We start from the raw sequence: 14,461 nt of genomic DNA on the forward strand, positions 1-14,461 counted from the left end.
CATGAGGAATGTATATTTTCCTAGCCCTGCTGCCTTGCAACCCAGTGTGTGAGATACAACCCTGCTGTGACCACTGGCAGAACAGAAAATGGGGCAATTCTGCCACCTTTTTGCTTTTTGTTAGTCAAGGCTTTTTGTTCTCTGCTAGGATAAATACCCAGGAGTATTTGAGCTAAAGGGTGAATAAACTTTCTAGAACAAGCCATGATCAGTTTTGTTTCCAAAATCTTCTGTGTGCTGTCTCTGAATATCAAGAAATATAATAAAAATTGTCTGACTCGTAAACCTCGATAGACACCCCACTGCATCAAAACAATGTCAAATAATGGCTTTAGGCACCTGGTAATTCAGTCCTGGATGTGAAGCAGAATCATCCAGATAATCATCTAAACCCCCAGTGGAGCTCAGATTGGGAGTCCTCAACTGGAGAGAGAGAAACCTCCTGAAACAGCATTGTTAACCTGCTATGTTGTAACAGGGAATCAATGAACTTCACTTTTGTGTTTGTGCTTCACTTGGTCTGTGCCTCTGGATGAGTAAAAATCCCTTGGAGCTCCTCAGTCTCCTCCAGCACTGTGTTAAAAGGCAGTCTTCTTCTTTTTTTTAATGTAAATCATTACAGATAATTTAGGATTTGGGAAGTTCAGTGGAATGGCACCAGCTTAAAATTATTCCCCACATTTCGAGTCAGCAAGGTCAGGTTGTTAAGAAAATGTTATGTCTTTGTTGGACTAAGACATCACTGAAAACCAAAGAGAATATTTTCAGTATCTACATTCTTCTTCCTAATTGCTTCTCAGAGAGGAAAAGTTCGAGCTTCAAAACCTTCACAAGCAATTTACTTTGCAGATAGCTTCCTAAGAAAATAAGAGATGTGAAGTCAAGAACATGGCAAAAATGGGGGCAAAACCATAAAGACATGGTTATGCAGAGGCTGAAAGGACTAACTCTGATTAGTTTCATGCGTGTCACATAAATCTCTTTTAGGTTGTTTGAGTTTTCTGCAGCTCATTCTGTTCAGTGTCCTGCAGGCATTCCTTCCATGTGGTTTGGCAGACCAAGGCTGCTTCTACACAGTCAGGACATTTCAATCAGTATTTCACAGCATTTCCTGAACTTTTAGAGTTATTTAAAATTATGGTTTTTTACCTCCTGAGAAGGCAACCAGGCAATGCTTGCTCTCCTTTGTCATGAAAGGGTAACCAGCTGTAAAAGCTGTTTCTTCCTGTAAGCCTTATGTGACTCGTGTCACAAAGAGAACTTGGAAGAGAGACTGAAACTGTATGCTATGTGATTTAAAATATAGTGCCTGTGCATTTTAAGACATTCGCTGTGATGTGATGTGATGTGATGTGATGTGATGTGATGTGATGTGATGTGATGTGATGGTAAAGTTCAGTTTCCCACATTCACCTAATCCTAAGCATGATGACTGGTAGGGCACACCAGCTGAGGAAAACTTACTGGGGGTGGGACACTTCACTGTCACATGAGCAGTCATGTGAGATCTCAGTGTTTCTTTCTCTTCCTCTATGTAGTCTGAAATTTCTCTGATTCAGGAATGCAGATCTTTGGAGATATTTTAAATCAAAGCCCATACACAGAGCACAGAAGTACCTTCAGCCCTTGGGATCTGTACCTGGATAAACACAATTCTGACACTCCTCAGGCAATCAGTTTAATTAAGGATACTAGTGCTCTCTTCTGGCTTTCTTACTTTCTGCTTTTTCTGATAATTCTGGGTAAGAAACATTTTCAAGTGTTTTGCTCGGATGAATAGTCAACCAAGACAAAGACTTCACCTTCTACTGATAAAATTTCCAAAATCCTTACTGCCAACTGTTCATTGCATATATTGCTTAACTTTTTTTAATTTTTTTTCCTGGAGTCAACACAGTATAACTCTGGTCTTACAGTCCTTTTACAGAAAACCAAAAATATTCTCCCAAAAGTGGTAGCACTACAGGGTTTATTAAACAGTAATACTGTGATTTTTCCTTCTCTGTAAAGCTGCTACAGAATTAGGGTTTATATGTCTTTTATCCAGAAAGTGTACACAATAAGTTGAGTGGGACATATGAAGAAGGAGATGGATTCAGACAAGAATTTCCCCTTTTTTAGGCGTACAATAAGAGGTAACCTGTGTCATCCACAAAATGTATATTTCTGAAATATTATATTTGTCACAGACATTGCAATTCAGTATTTTTCACTATTTAATAATCAGATGAGTTGGGCATTCCAAGGAAAGGCAGGACCAAGTGCATCACTTCAACAGTGTCCCATTTGCAAACAGTCTTTCCTTTTTTCAAACTTTTTAGGTTAATTCCTTTCCAATTTATGCATTGCAAAATATGAAACCAGGATAATTTACATACTGACATGGGCTATAAAATAGTCACTGAATAACAATGAAGGGATAGCAAAGGGGAGCTGGAGTACATCCCTTGTCAGATGCTTTGACTTTATATCTTTATCACTTGGCTCTTCTGCCCTAACATGAACATCTACTTGGCTTTTCTGTAAACAACATCCTTGAGCCCATCAATCACCAGGGAGTGGACAGCTTTTACAGGCTAGTGATGGATTTTTGCAGGCTGAAAAATGCATCATGCACTGCTTTTCACTGAAAGTGCATTTTACAAGCTAAGGAATTAGCTGATAAAGTAGTTATCAGTGGCTTTGCATAATGAAAGCCACCAACTACAGAAAGCTTGGAATTTCATTAAAGTAGTTTTAGGAAAAGCCTATTTCTGCAAAAGCATTCTATTTGGCAGCATTTCTGCGTTTGTCTTTCCTGGGATTTTTTGTTTCTTTTATATTATTTTGCAAATACAGAAGCATTTGTCTGATTTTTTTTTTTGCTAGAGTTACTCATAAAATTGATGCTACTTATGACTCTTCCCTTGAAGAGCAAGCTGATGTACTTCAGTGATGATGTAGCCCTAAAACTTTGTAGTGTCTGTTACATATTCCTTTGGGATCGTGTTGTGAGTGTGAAAAAAGCAGTAATAAATGAAGAAAGACTGAGTGGGCAAAGCAGTTTCGGTTCAATGCACTGACAGTAAAGTTTTCCACTGTGAAAACTGCTGGGTTTTGGTCACATCAGGCCTCTGCCATATGTTCTGTGGCATAGTGTGACATGTTTTATGTGGATTTACTCTTGAAAACCTGATTCCCTCTTTCTTTTCCTTCTTTCCTGGCAAAATGTTAACAATTTTTACCAAAGCCACACCTCACAAAGGTAGCTTTAACTCTGGAGAGCTACGGAAGGCAGCACAGGTTTCAGCACAGATCCTGGTGATGCTCGTACAATTGTGATAGTGCAGTGTAATTGGGTTTTTTAATACAGCAGTTGCAGAGAAGTTGATCAGCAGTTGGTGGTGTTTATTCTTGTGTCAAATGTTCTGCAAGATAAGTAAAAATTTCGGATGGACCAATTTTTCTTTATTCCTAGAACTGGCTTCATACACATCAAAAAACACTCTGCCTTTGAGTCCAAAAAAAACCAGAAAAAAAGAAGACCATGTCCTGTGAGACAGCCTGGCTTTGTAACTTCTGTTTGTAGGGAAATAAAAGGATGAATGACGTACTGTGATCACAATTTTCACAAAACACTGTGAGAAGACAGTAAAATGTTTAGCCAACATGTGTTCTTGCATAGTGAATATCTTCCCTTTGCCTTGGGGCACATTTACAGAAGTGCTTTGGGAAAGACATGTTTTCAAGTTTTTTAACCACACACACAGCTTTTGCTTCCTTAGATACTTTAGTAAAAGTATAGTTATAGCACTGGAGGCTACCAGATATTTTGAGGCAGAGAATCAAACAGAGTTTTATCTGTTAATAAGTTTTTGAGACCAGACAGTCCAATTAGGTAACCTATTCTAACCTCTTGGGTAGAAATACAGAGGCAGTGTAAGTACATTTATATCAATGACAAGAGAGAGAATAATTTCTCTTCTAGCAAATATTTACATCTCTTTAATGTTCAAACATTGCATAGTAAAGTTTCAGAGTGGATTTTCAACTGAAAATAACAACATGGGAAATGAAAAAAAGAACTCGTAAATAGGAACAGCATTTTCTTCTCTGTATTTACAATTTAAATGGAAACTGAATAGGACATGCAGACATGAGATGCAGATGAGATGAGAAAGGGATAATTATAATTGCAGATGTTCAACTGGGCAGGCCCTTTGTGCGCAGAGCTCCTTTCTCAGTAACTGTGAGAGGTGAGCATGGCTTCAGTGTGAAACCCTAACCTTAAACTTTGGCACTCACATTTCTGTCTAGAGCTGACCCAGAAATGTCCCGTTAGGGGGTGCCCCTTTCCCACATTCACTGCCATGCCAAGAGCAGATCTGGAGTGGTGGGGTGGGGGTGAAGGATTGGGAGTCCTTTCCATAAACCCAGGATTGCAGATTCTGGGGTGGATTGGTTTTGCAAGGCCTGGGTTTAGGTAGCAGGGGGGCCACAAAGATGGCTCTTGTGAGAAGCTGCTGAAAAAAGCTTCCACCATGTCTAACAGAGTCAATGGCTGATGACTCTGAAGATGGACTGACTGCTGGCCAAAACTGGATCAATGAGAAAGGCTAGTAACACCTCTATGATGACATATTTAAGAAGAAAATAAAAGTCACGGGTTTTGCTTCCAGCCAAAGAAGAGGAGGAGGTGAGAACATGTGAGGGAAAACAACATGGAGACACTAAGGTATGGGGAGGAGGGGGAAGAGGTGCCAAGATTCCTCTGCAGGCCATGGTGAGACCATGGTGAACTGGCTGTGCCCCTGCAGCCCATGGAGGTCCAGGAGGGATGCAGAGATCCACCCACAACCCCTGGGGATCCATGGGGGATGCAGAGATCCACCCCCAGCCCATGGGGAAGGTGCCCTCACCAGAGCGAGTGGATGCCTGGAGGAGGCTGTGAGCCGGTGGGAGAGCCAGTGGAGACAGAGGGCCCTGCTTCCAAGCTGGAGCAGCCTGACCTTGGAGGACTGCACACCGTGGAAAGAGACCCATGCTACAGCAGTTTTGGGAGGGCTGTGTGCTCGTGGGGGCAGTTTATGCTGCAGCAGGTGAGCTTTGGCTGCTCTTCATGAGAGTGGAGGTGGTTTGTGATAGTGGACTAGTGATAGTGATACTGGAGAAGTTCACGGAGAACTGTCTCCCATGGGAGGAACCCCATGGCCTCACAGGGCAGCAGAAGAAAATCTCAGTGATGAACTGACCAAACCCCCAGCCCCTATCTCCTGCTCTGTCAGTGGGAAGGATGGAGCGGCTGGGGGGAAAAGGTGTTTTATTTTACTTCTCATTATCCTCCTCTGGTTCTGTTAGAAATAAATTCACTTTGCAACTTAAGCTGAGCCTGTTTTGCACTTGAAATATTTCTCCCAGCCTTTATCTCACCCATGAAGCCTTCGTTAATTTTTTTTTCCCCATTTTCCTCCTTTGTCCAGCTGTGGCAGGGGAGGGTGAGCAAGTGACTCTTGTGGGTGGCTGATGTTGGGCCAGTGTGTACCTCCCCCTCCCAGGGGGTTTTGGGGGGCACAGGAGGGACCAGTAGGGGCAGGGCAGGGAGACCAATAGAGGGGTGAGATTTGGGGTGGAGGGGCACACAGGGACACCCCCCAAATTGCCTTTTTGCCCTCCCTGAACTAGCCTAATTCAGCCCTAAAATGGTTTCAAAGTGCCCCAGATCTTGTCCATGGGGGTAGCAAGACATACCCGTGTCCCAGCAGCTGCATGCCCAGCCAGGACGAGGAGCAGGACTAGGTCTGCTCCCAAATTTCCCCCACCCCCCCACCCTGTGACACAGCTGGACATGGGCGGGGAGGGCTGGCTCAGGCTTTATTGTCCACTTGCATGAAAAGGAGCACAAAATCCACTTGCATCCACTGCAAGATGCTATCCTGGAGCAGAGCCATCCCCAAAGGAATGCATGAGCCCAGGGCGAGCCCATCATGTGTATTTAATGAATTGTGAATTTAAGAATTCAGTGGGGAAGCTCCACATGACACGGCACTCATATCATGTGCTGATAAATTTAGATTGTCTGTGCTGAAGGCAGCAAATTAAACTTTAACTGACTTCCACATTCTGAACAATAAATTCTGAATTCCTTCAATCTTTTCCATCAGTGTTTTTATGCTTAAGAGTGCTTGTGGAATAACTCCACCACTGCTTCACTAGCCTGCCACCCACTGCCTCACGTTCCAGGCAGTAGCTGATATCAGGGTAAATTTTCACACTTTATGGCTGAAAATTTGTATTTTTTTTCCTCTGTTTGAAAACATGATTAGTAATTTTGTAAGATGTTATGTTTTTCTAATGTTTTCCACCTTCTTTGAAAGTCCTGGTTTTCCATCCCTGTATGCCCAGGACTTCTCAGGAGGTAGAACTTCTCTGTGGTAGGATCTCAACAATTTCATGTAAGAGAAGGGGAAAGAGAAGGTCCCAAACCTAACCTTAAACAGGCTAGTGAGCCCAAGGCTACCAAAGACCTTCATAGGGGTGTTGTCAGCAGAGTTTGTCAGGATGCTGTGCAAAAGGAAGGAATTTGGGTGTCCCCACATCACACTCAGCAGCACATACTGTGTCATGCCATACTGTGCTGGAGCCTCTTCAGACCTGTTTACTGAAGTCAAAATGCAGCTTTTCCTGCACATTTTTGCACTTTTTTACACCATACACTCAGCTTGGAGTCATAAAATCTTGGAGTTGACTTAAAGCATGGAGTTATAAAATCACAGAATACTCTGAGCTGGAAGGGATCCACGAGGAAAGTCCAACTCCCATCCCTGCACAGAACAACTGAAAGAAGCACACCTAGTGGGCTCGAAACAATCAAGGTCCATAAAAATGTCATTAGTGGAAGAATGTTAATTATCCATTTTGCATTGATTATGGGAAAAAAATATGAAGATCAATTCAGCCAGTTTTATGTGATAACTGCAAGGTATTTTAATGTTTCCTTTCTTTCTTTGATTTCTAAATAATTGTTCCTTTTGCTGATTTTCAACTTTTACTGATCAGAATGATGTAACTCTGTTCTTAAAACAGTCTGGCTCCAGCTAATCCATGGCATGTCTGTCCTTGAGTCTTCAATGCCAAAATTTGTACTAAAAATACAGCATTATAACTTATGCAAGACACTTGTCTTACTAAAAATTCAATATTTTAAATTTTGAGAATCAAATTAGTACTATTTATTAATAAAATGGAGAATTTAAAAAAAAAAGAGGAGATGGTCAAATAGAGGATTTTTTTCCTATTTTTAAAAGAAATATGTTTATCATGCTCTTTCTTTTGACATAAAGTCTCTTATTTTTAAAGACTAAGAACTACAAGAAGGTGTTAGCTAACTTTCCTAAGCTGTGTAGGGAGCAGAGACTTCTATAAAATACGTAAACACTATGTGTCTCTGAGGAGTTGAATTTCCAAAAATTAAATTTTATTTCCTTTCATTGAAGAAAAGCTGTTGTGCTGTCAGCTGCACAAGGAAAAACTACTGCTAAGCCTTCTGTTCAGTTACACTTCTTGGTGTTGAGGGTAATGGACTAGTTGCAGTTCATTGCTTAGCAGATAATTAAGCATCGGGTTATGTAATTATTAATACAGGTTTCTATACTTATTGAAATTATATGTAGATTTTAATTCTCATGCAGGAGAAAAGCCTGTTATACCGAATAGGCTTCCTGTAAAGTATGCAAATGGATTTATTGGTGTTGCAAAGCCAATTGTTTGTGGTGGACACGACGTGCAGCAAATGTTTAACAATTACAGAAACTGTGCTGTTGCCCTCAAGGGAACACCCACAGAAAGTGCAACGGGAGTCTCAACCAACAGTTCAGAAATTTTGATTTTTGTGGCTACAGGGGGCAAAGGACAGTTGAAATATCCCCATATTTAATTTTCATTTACAACAGGTTGCTCTTCTGACTATTTATCATCTCCAGCAAAATACTAATCACAACAGCTGTGGCTCCTTCTCAACACCCTGAGCCTTTTCTGGGCTGAAACTTTGTTGACTCCAGCAGCTTTTCTGCATTCAGAATCAGCCCCACCAGCTCATTTTTTAAGCGGTGTAGCACAAATAGTGTACACTGATAAGGCACTGACATTTATTATGCAGCACTGGTTAATTTGCAGTAACATGTATTTTTGGCTTATCTCCCTTGTGCAACCAACATGTCAATACCCATCTATTTTTATAAAAAGTGCACAGGCTCACAACGTGCATGGGCTTTCAAAGTGCAATTGAATATTTTTATGCCATTGAATGTAATGGATCTGTTTTCTTTTTCCTGTTCCTCATCCTGCTAAGTAGCACAGGCTGCCTGAGTGCAGCCTGGCCTTTCTGTGGGGCTACTCTCTTTTCTGTTGCTCCTCTTTTGCCACTTTTCTCCTGTACACATGGAGGGCAAATGAACTCGAAATAACACTTAAAAACTGTGTTAAAACCAACAAAACAGAGAGCCTTAAAACACTTGTGGTACTCTCAGATTCTCTGCATTTTGAAAGGACTTAAAGCATTTGTCAAACAAAAGAAGAGACATGCAGTCCATGCTTCTGTCCTCATTTTCTAAAAGGTGATGACCCAGATGGTGTCTTGGTTTAAGTAAGGAGAACACTCAGGAATGACCAAAGGCATGGGAACAAGGAAAAGGAAAAGGAAACTTTAAATAAAGGCACGCATGTTTTCTTCATATGCCTTGCTCACTGCTGGGGCCTGGATCACCCTCGCTGCCAGCAGCTGTGGGCACCTGTTCCAAGGTGCCTTGTTCTGCAGCTGTTACTGAGGTCAGTTTTCCCAATTTACAAAAAACCAATCAGCATCTTGCAAGCAAATACTTTCCTTTCAACTAAGCAGACAGACACAGATACTAATGTCAATTCTTCTGAGGAAATCACTCACACGTGCCACTCTTTTCCTAGGATAGGAGGGAGCCAGGGGTCAGGTGCTCTTGTCTGAAGCACATTTAAGTCAAATGAGGCACACAGGCTGTTCTTACAAAAGAAATTCAACATGATTTGAAGTAGTCATCTGCTTTCAAATCCTGACCGTCAAACTTCCCTTTCCCTAGCAGCGGCTCATTCTGTGCAAATGAAACTGGCAAATGAAAGCAAGTATTCAGTTAATATAACTGAAAATGTTGTAAAATTTTTTGAGTAAATTATATGAGAAGTTGACCACACATTTTAGCTCAGGTGTCATCCTTTAATGTCGAGTGAAGACACAGTATTGAAATATTTTTCTTAATACCAGTAAAGATGTGTCCATTCAGTATTGACTGGGAAGCCAGAACATTCAGAGAAGGTTTTCATTGAATGCTTCACAAGCAGCTTTGCTGTAATTAACATTAACATACTGTTCCCATAACAAGTCTAGGGAGTCTGCCGAATGTTTTCTCCTTGCAAAGGCAGAGCATTCACAATCTGCCCAGGGATCTCTGGAGCAAGGGATCAGGCAGAGCCACCAGCAAGGTGAAGAGTCACCAGCAATGTGCAGAGCTACAAGGAAGGTGAATGAGATTCTGCTGCTGAGGCAGAGGTGACCAGCAGGTCCCCAGAGCCACCTGGAGCTGGGGTAGCAGTGGCACAGTGTGGTGTCACCACTGCAGAGAGAGGCTGTGGAAATCTGCTTTGCCCCAAAGTGTCTAATCTCCTTTCTGTTTGCCCTGGCAGAGGGAAGTCCCCTGGTAGAGTGGCTTGTTCTGCAGGCCTCCACACCACTGCTATGACCATGACTCTTAATCCCCTTGGAGTCCAGTGTGAAAAACCTGTAATATCAGTCTGAGAAAATAACAAAGACAGAAAGAGGGAAGGGAAGGGAAGGGAAGGGAAGGGAAGGGAAGGGAAGGGAAGGGAAGGGAAGGGAAGGGAAGGGAAGGGAAGGGAAGGGAAGGGAAGGGAAGGGAAGGGAAGGGAAGGGAAGGGAAGGGAAGGGAAGGGAAGGAAGGGAAGGGAAGGGAAGGGAAGGGAAGGGAAGGGAAGGGAAGGGAAGGGAAGGGAAGGGAAGGGAAGGGAAGGGAAGGGAAGAAAAAAAAGGAACATTTTTTCACTGCCCATCTTAAATTTCACAAATGCAATAAAAAGCACTTAAAGATGCCTTCTCCCTCCAGCAGAGAAAGCAATGGATGAAATATAGTATTTGTTACAGGGTTTGCAGTACTGAAAACCTTGGTTTCTGCTCCAAAATCCCATTAACTCTTTCTGCATTAACTCTGTGTCATCAGTCATATGAATAAGGCTACATAGGTCGCAGCATGAGCCTTGGGAGTGAAAAGATCTGAAGGTGATTGGAAATGATCCAGGTAAAGGTACCTCTGCAAATCTGGGAGCAATTCCGCACCACAGGCACCACTGACAAAGCTGAGCTTTTGCCGAGCAGGTACAGAGGCTGCAGAGACAACAGTGTTCTCCTGAAATCCATCAGATCTCCTGAATCCAGTTCCCTCTACCCAGTGAGCTTTCCTGATCTGCTCTTTTTCCCAGCGGAGCCTCCCTGCACCCAAACACCACTTTTCAGGGACAGTCAGAGCTCTGTGGCTGCTCACAGAACTCTCAGAGCAGATTCACAGAGGCAAAACACAGCAACATGCTAGACGTTCCTTGCAGAGGGGCACTCACATGGAGGCACTGCTCCATTAAAGACTCTTCTTAGCCAACCACCCTGAGGAACTGCCCAATGACCTTCCTGAGAGAATGTTTCTACAGGAAAATAAGAAAAATATATAAGAGGGAAAAAGCAATTTTTTTTCCACAAGATAAAACGCAGCATAAGGGTTAAAGCCACGATCTGCAAGGGTAAAAGAACACTCAAACAGCATATGCAGCTCAGCCAGACATGTCTGGCAAATGGTCTCACTGCTGCCTCCAGCTCTGAAGTGAGCTGTCAGTTCCTGAGCTCAGCCCTTAAAAGGCAGGCCACAGGTCTGGGACTGAGCACTGAGCTGCAAAGATGCTCTGCTGCTGCTCCAGTGCTAGTGCCAGCCTGTGTGTGAGGCAGAGCCCAAAACACGCTCATGGAGGGAGCAAAGCACAAAACATACCAAAATGTGCCAAAATGTACCAAAATGTGCCAAAATGTGCCACCTCTTCACAAGCTGCAAAGCAAGAAGGGCAGCGGAAGTGGAAACCCTGGAAAAATGAGACAGGTGCAGTGAAGAAAACAGCAAATTGAGTAAACAAAGGATTTGGTAAGAAGGAATAAGGAGAGACTTGTGTCAAATCTTGAGAGAAAAAACTGGGGGGAAAGCAACAAAAAAGACACATCTTGCTTATGATAGAAGGGTACAGTCAGAGCTGAGGGCTGAAGATGTGGAAGCTGCTGGGGGTTTGTGATCTCCAGTGCAATCCATCCCATGTCTGTGTGTGAAGGCCACACACTGCAAAGGGGACATTTCCTCTGTCCCTTGTGGGAACTCTTGACCAATATCCTGGCATAGGAAGAAATCCATGTGTCTCAAATGCTCAGATGACAGCTCTGCTTCTGAAATCCCCTTTCAGTGAGAAACTTCAGCAAGGAAAGCAAAAGATGTAGAAGTTCCCATCCTAACTGGGAATGAGGGTTATGAAAATTGAGAAGGAGTAGTGACACTGCCAGTTGCAATGAGCCTTTGGAGAAACTGTTCTGTTTCCTTCTGTTCCGACCACAGAGAGGACAAAGGGAGTCAGTCAGAGCTCATCAGCTGAATTCAAAGGCCAAAGTTTGGTCAGGCTGAAGAAAAAGACACCAATACTGCCTATTTGATTCATCTACCAATTTCTGTGGCTAATACACTCCCTGATACAAAGAACAAGTGATCCCTTGGAATCTGTCACAGAGCTCAATTCCACCTGTTTTTTCTCCTGTTTATGCAGGAAATGTCAGCTTGCGCAGCCATTTGCATACAGCAAAAGAAAACACGTGAAAGAAATCCCCAACAACAACAGATCCACCTGAGAGGGACTTGTCCGGGCCAAAGCACTTGTATGTCATCCACCTCTATTCACCAAGTGTGATTATGCTTAATTGGAAAATCAGCTCCACGTTAACATCCAGGCACTATTTGTGCCAATTTAAATTATCTCCATGCTGGCCTTGGTTCAGCTTATTTTCCAAGGGCTGGCTGTAAACACTCACTACAAAAAAACCACACTCTGACTGCAGTTTCCCTCTTTTATTGCCATGTTTTCCTGTCTTCTCTTGATTTTTCATTTCAGGCTCACCAGCATCACTTCCTGCCTGTGTCATCTCCCATCAGCAATGCTGGACTGGCTTCTGTGGTTGATCTGCTTTCTGGCAAGTCCATCCTCACCCACACACATCCCTCTGCTGTCTGCTGGCCTCAGCCTGTGCTTGGCTGTCTCAGGGCTGTCCCCAGCCTGTGCTCCAGTGACCTCTTTTTGCTGCAGCTCTTCCCGTCTCCAGTGCTGCTTCTGTGGAATTCATACTCCAGTTCTCTGACAAAGCCCCACCATAACCCCTGCACATTTGTCAGTGTCCTTACACACCTCTTCTTTACTCTGACTAAGTTTGCTTCTTTACTCTGGTCTTCCTCCTCCACTTGGGTACACACATTCCTTTAACTCACCACAGCTTTCCCTCCCACAGCTGTCTCCCTTTTCCCACTCCAGTAGCAACTTCTCCCTTTCTTTGCTGAATTGACCTTGATGTAAGTTATGTGTTTGTTCAATTCTTACTGTCTAAAGGAAACATTCTGGTTGCTAAGCAATGGTTTTCTCTTTATTAAAATCTGAAAACAATTCAGATTTCAAATTTAGTCAGGGATCATTTGTGAGCAAGACAAAAGAAGGTGCTTTTCCTTATGCTAACAAACAGCAACAGGATGTCCAACTTTACTGATGTTTTGTTCCTTACAAAATAGAATTTATTGCAGGTGCTGTCTGTTTTAGCACCACTGTAACGCTACAAACAAGAGCAAGTTTATCTGACAGAGGAATTGGGATGTCACCTGGTCTTGGGCTCTCCGGATGTTCTCCCTGGAGTTGTTCTTTCTGTAGTATCTGTAGATGTGTAAATGCAATGTCAAGCTCTGCTGGAACTGAGCCTTAAACTTACTTTGGTCTAAAAAAGCAGTGATTACATAATTTGGCCTTCCTAGCTGGAAATCAGGACCAAGCAGTGTAGGTTTCTCTTCTGAGATGAGATTCTCTTTATGACAGACCCATGCAAATTCCAGACTAACTGGGCCTCACCATTACAACGAAATGAGGTTAGGAAAAGTGATCATGATGGGATCTCCGTATAAATACCTCTAAACCTTCCCTTCGCTCAGAAATAAACAAGTCCTACCTTCCCCTTCCCCTGTGCTCATTTCTATAACTGTTCCTGACACACTGCTCAAGGGTTTGAAGAAATCTTGTCATGTACTGACTCTTGTCACATGCCAAGGAATCTGGATCAGAGAATGCAAAGGGAACAGAAATTTGTCTCTCCAGGCAGAAAATGTCCCACAGGTAGAGAAGAGGAAAACCCTGAAGGGAGAATGCCCAAGGGTCAGAATTCAGGCTCTGGAGTTGTAGCTGAAGACCCTAAGGCTGCAGTAATTTGCTCATCCTGGAAGTTACACAGTGGCTGACTCCAGCAGAAACCAGATGTCACTTTATTCTATCCTCTCAGGGCTAAATTCAACAGGGATGCAGAACAGCTGAGAAAAGTGTCAGCAGATTCCATTGTCTGTGAGGAATCCCTCTTAAAGGGCCTTTGATGTGAGCACTTTTTGTGCTTTGAGGTGTCTCTGTGTTTCTCTTCCACCACTCAGGAATGCTGAGCTTTTTGTCTCATAGCACTGCCCAAGGGTTTTATTTCCCTTGTTTTAATTTTAATGCAGATCACTGTTTCTCATAAGGGCAGTGAACTTGAGCAAATACTTTCTTATTCATGAGAGAGTCCTTTGTGTCCTTTTGCAGCTCCTTCCTATGTCACTTGGCATCATATGCATAAACCACCTTTGCCTCTCACATCTCTGCTCTATAAAATATCTTCAGACGCAGCAGGAACTATAACCAGAAGAAAGCATTTCTATGGAAAGCATGTTGCAATTTCCTGCACTGGACAAACAGGGGCTGCAGGTGGATGTCAGCTCCATCATGGATCTCCCAGACAGCTGCCTGCCTCCTCATGCTTTTCCTCACAGGTGCTGTTCCTCACAAGGGAAACAGCTCGGGCCCCTGGAACAGAGATTCAGCTCTTCTTTTACTTTGGTGTTTGCTCCCCTCACATGTTCTCTATACCAGTTGCGGCTCAGTGATTTTTGTCCTTCCTAAACCCATGATCCACCCTAAAAAAAAACTTGCTATGGACACCAAATTCATTATGTTAATATAAATATTTTGAAAACAAGCTCAGAATGAAACTCTAATTTGGCTACAGTATGACTTCAGATGCCCTATTTTCATAATCCTCTTACTTGGTGTATTTATGGACTATAAAAGAAAAGGTAATCTCCAAGAC

The sequence above is a fragment of the Motacilla alba genome, chromosome Z, assembly GCF_015832195.1.
Source record: "Motacilla alba alba isolate MOTALB_02 chromosome Z, Motacilla_alba_V1.0_pri, whole genome shotgun sequence".
NCBI classification, from domain to species: domain Eukaryota; kingdom Metazoa; phylum Chordata; class Aves; order Passeriformes; family Motacillidae; genus Motacilla; species Motacilla alba.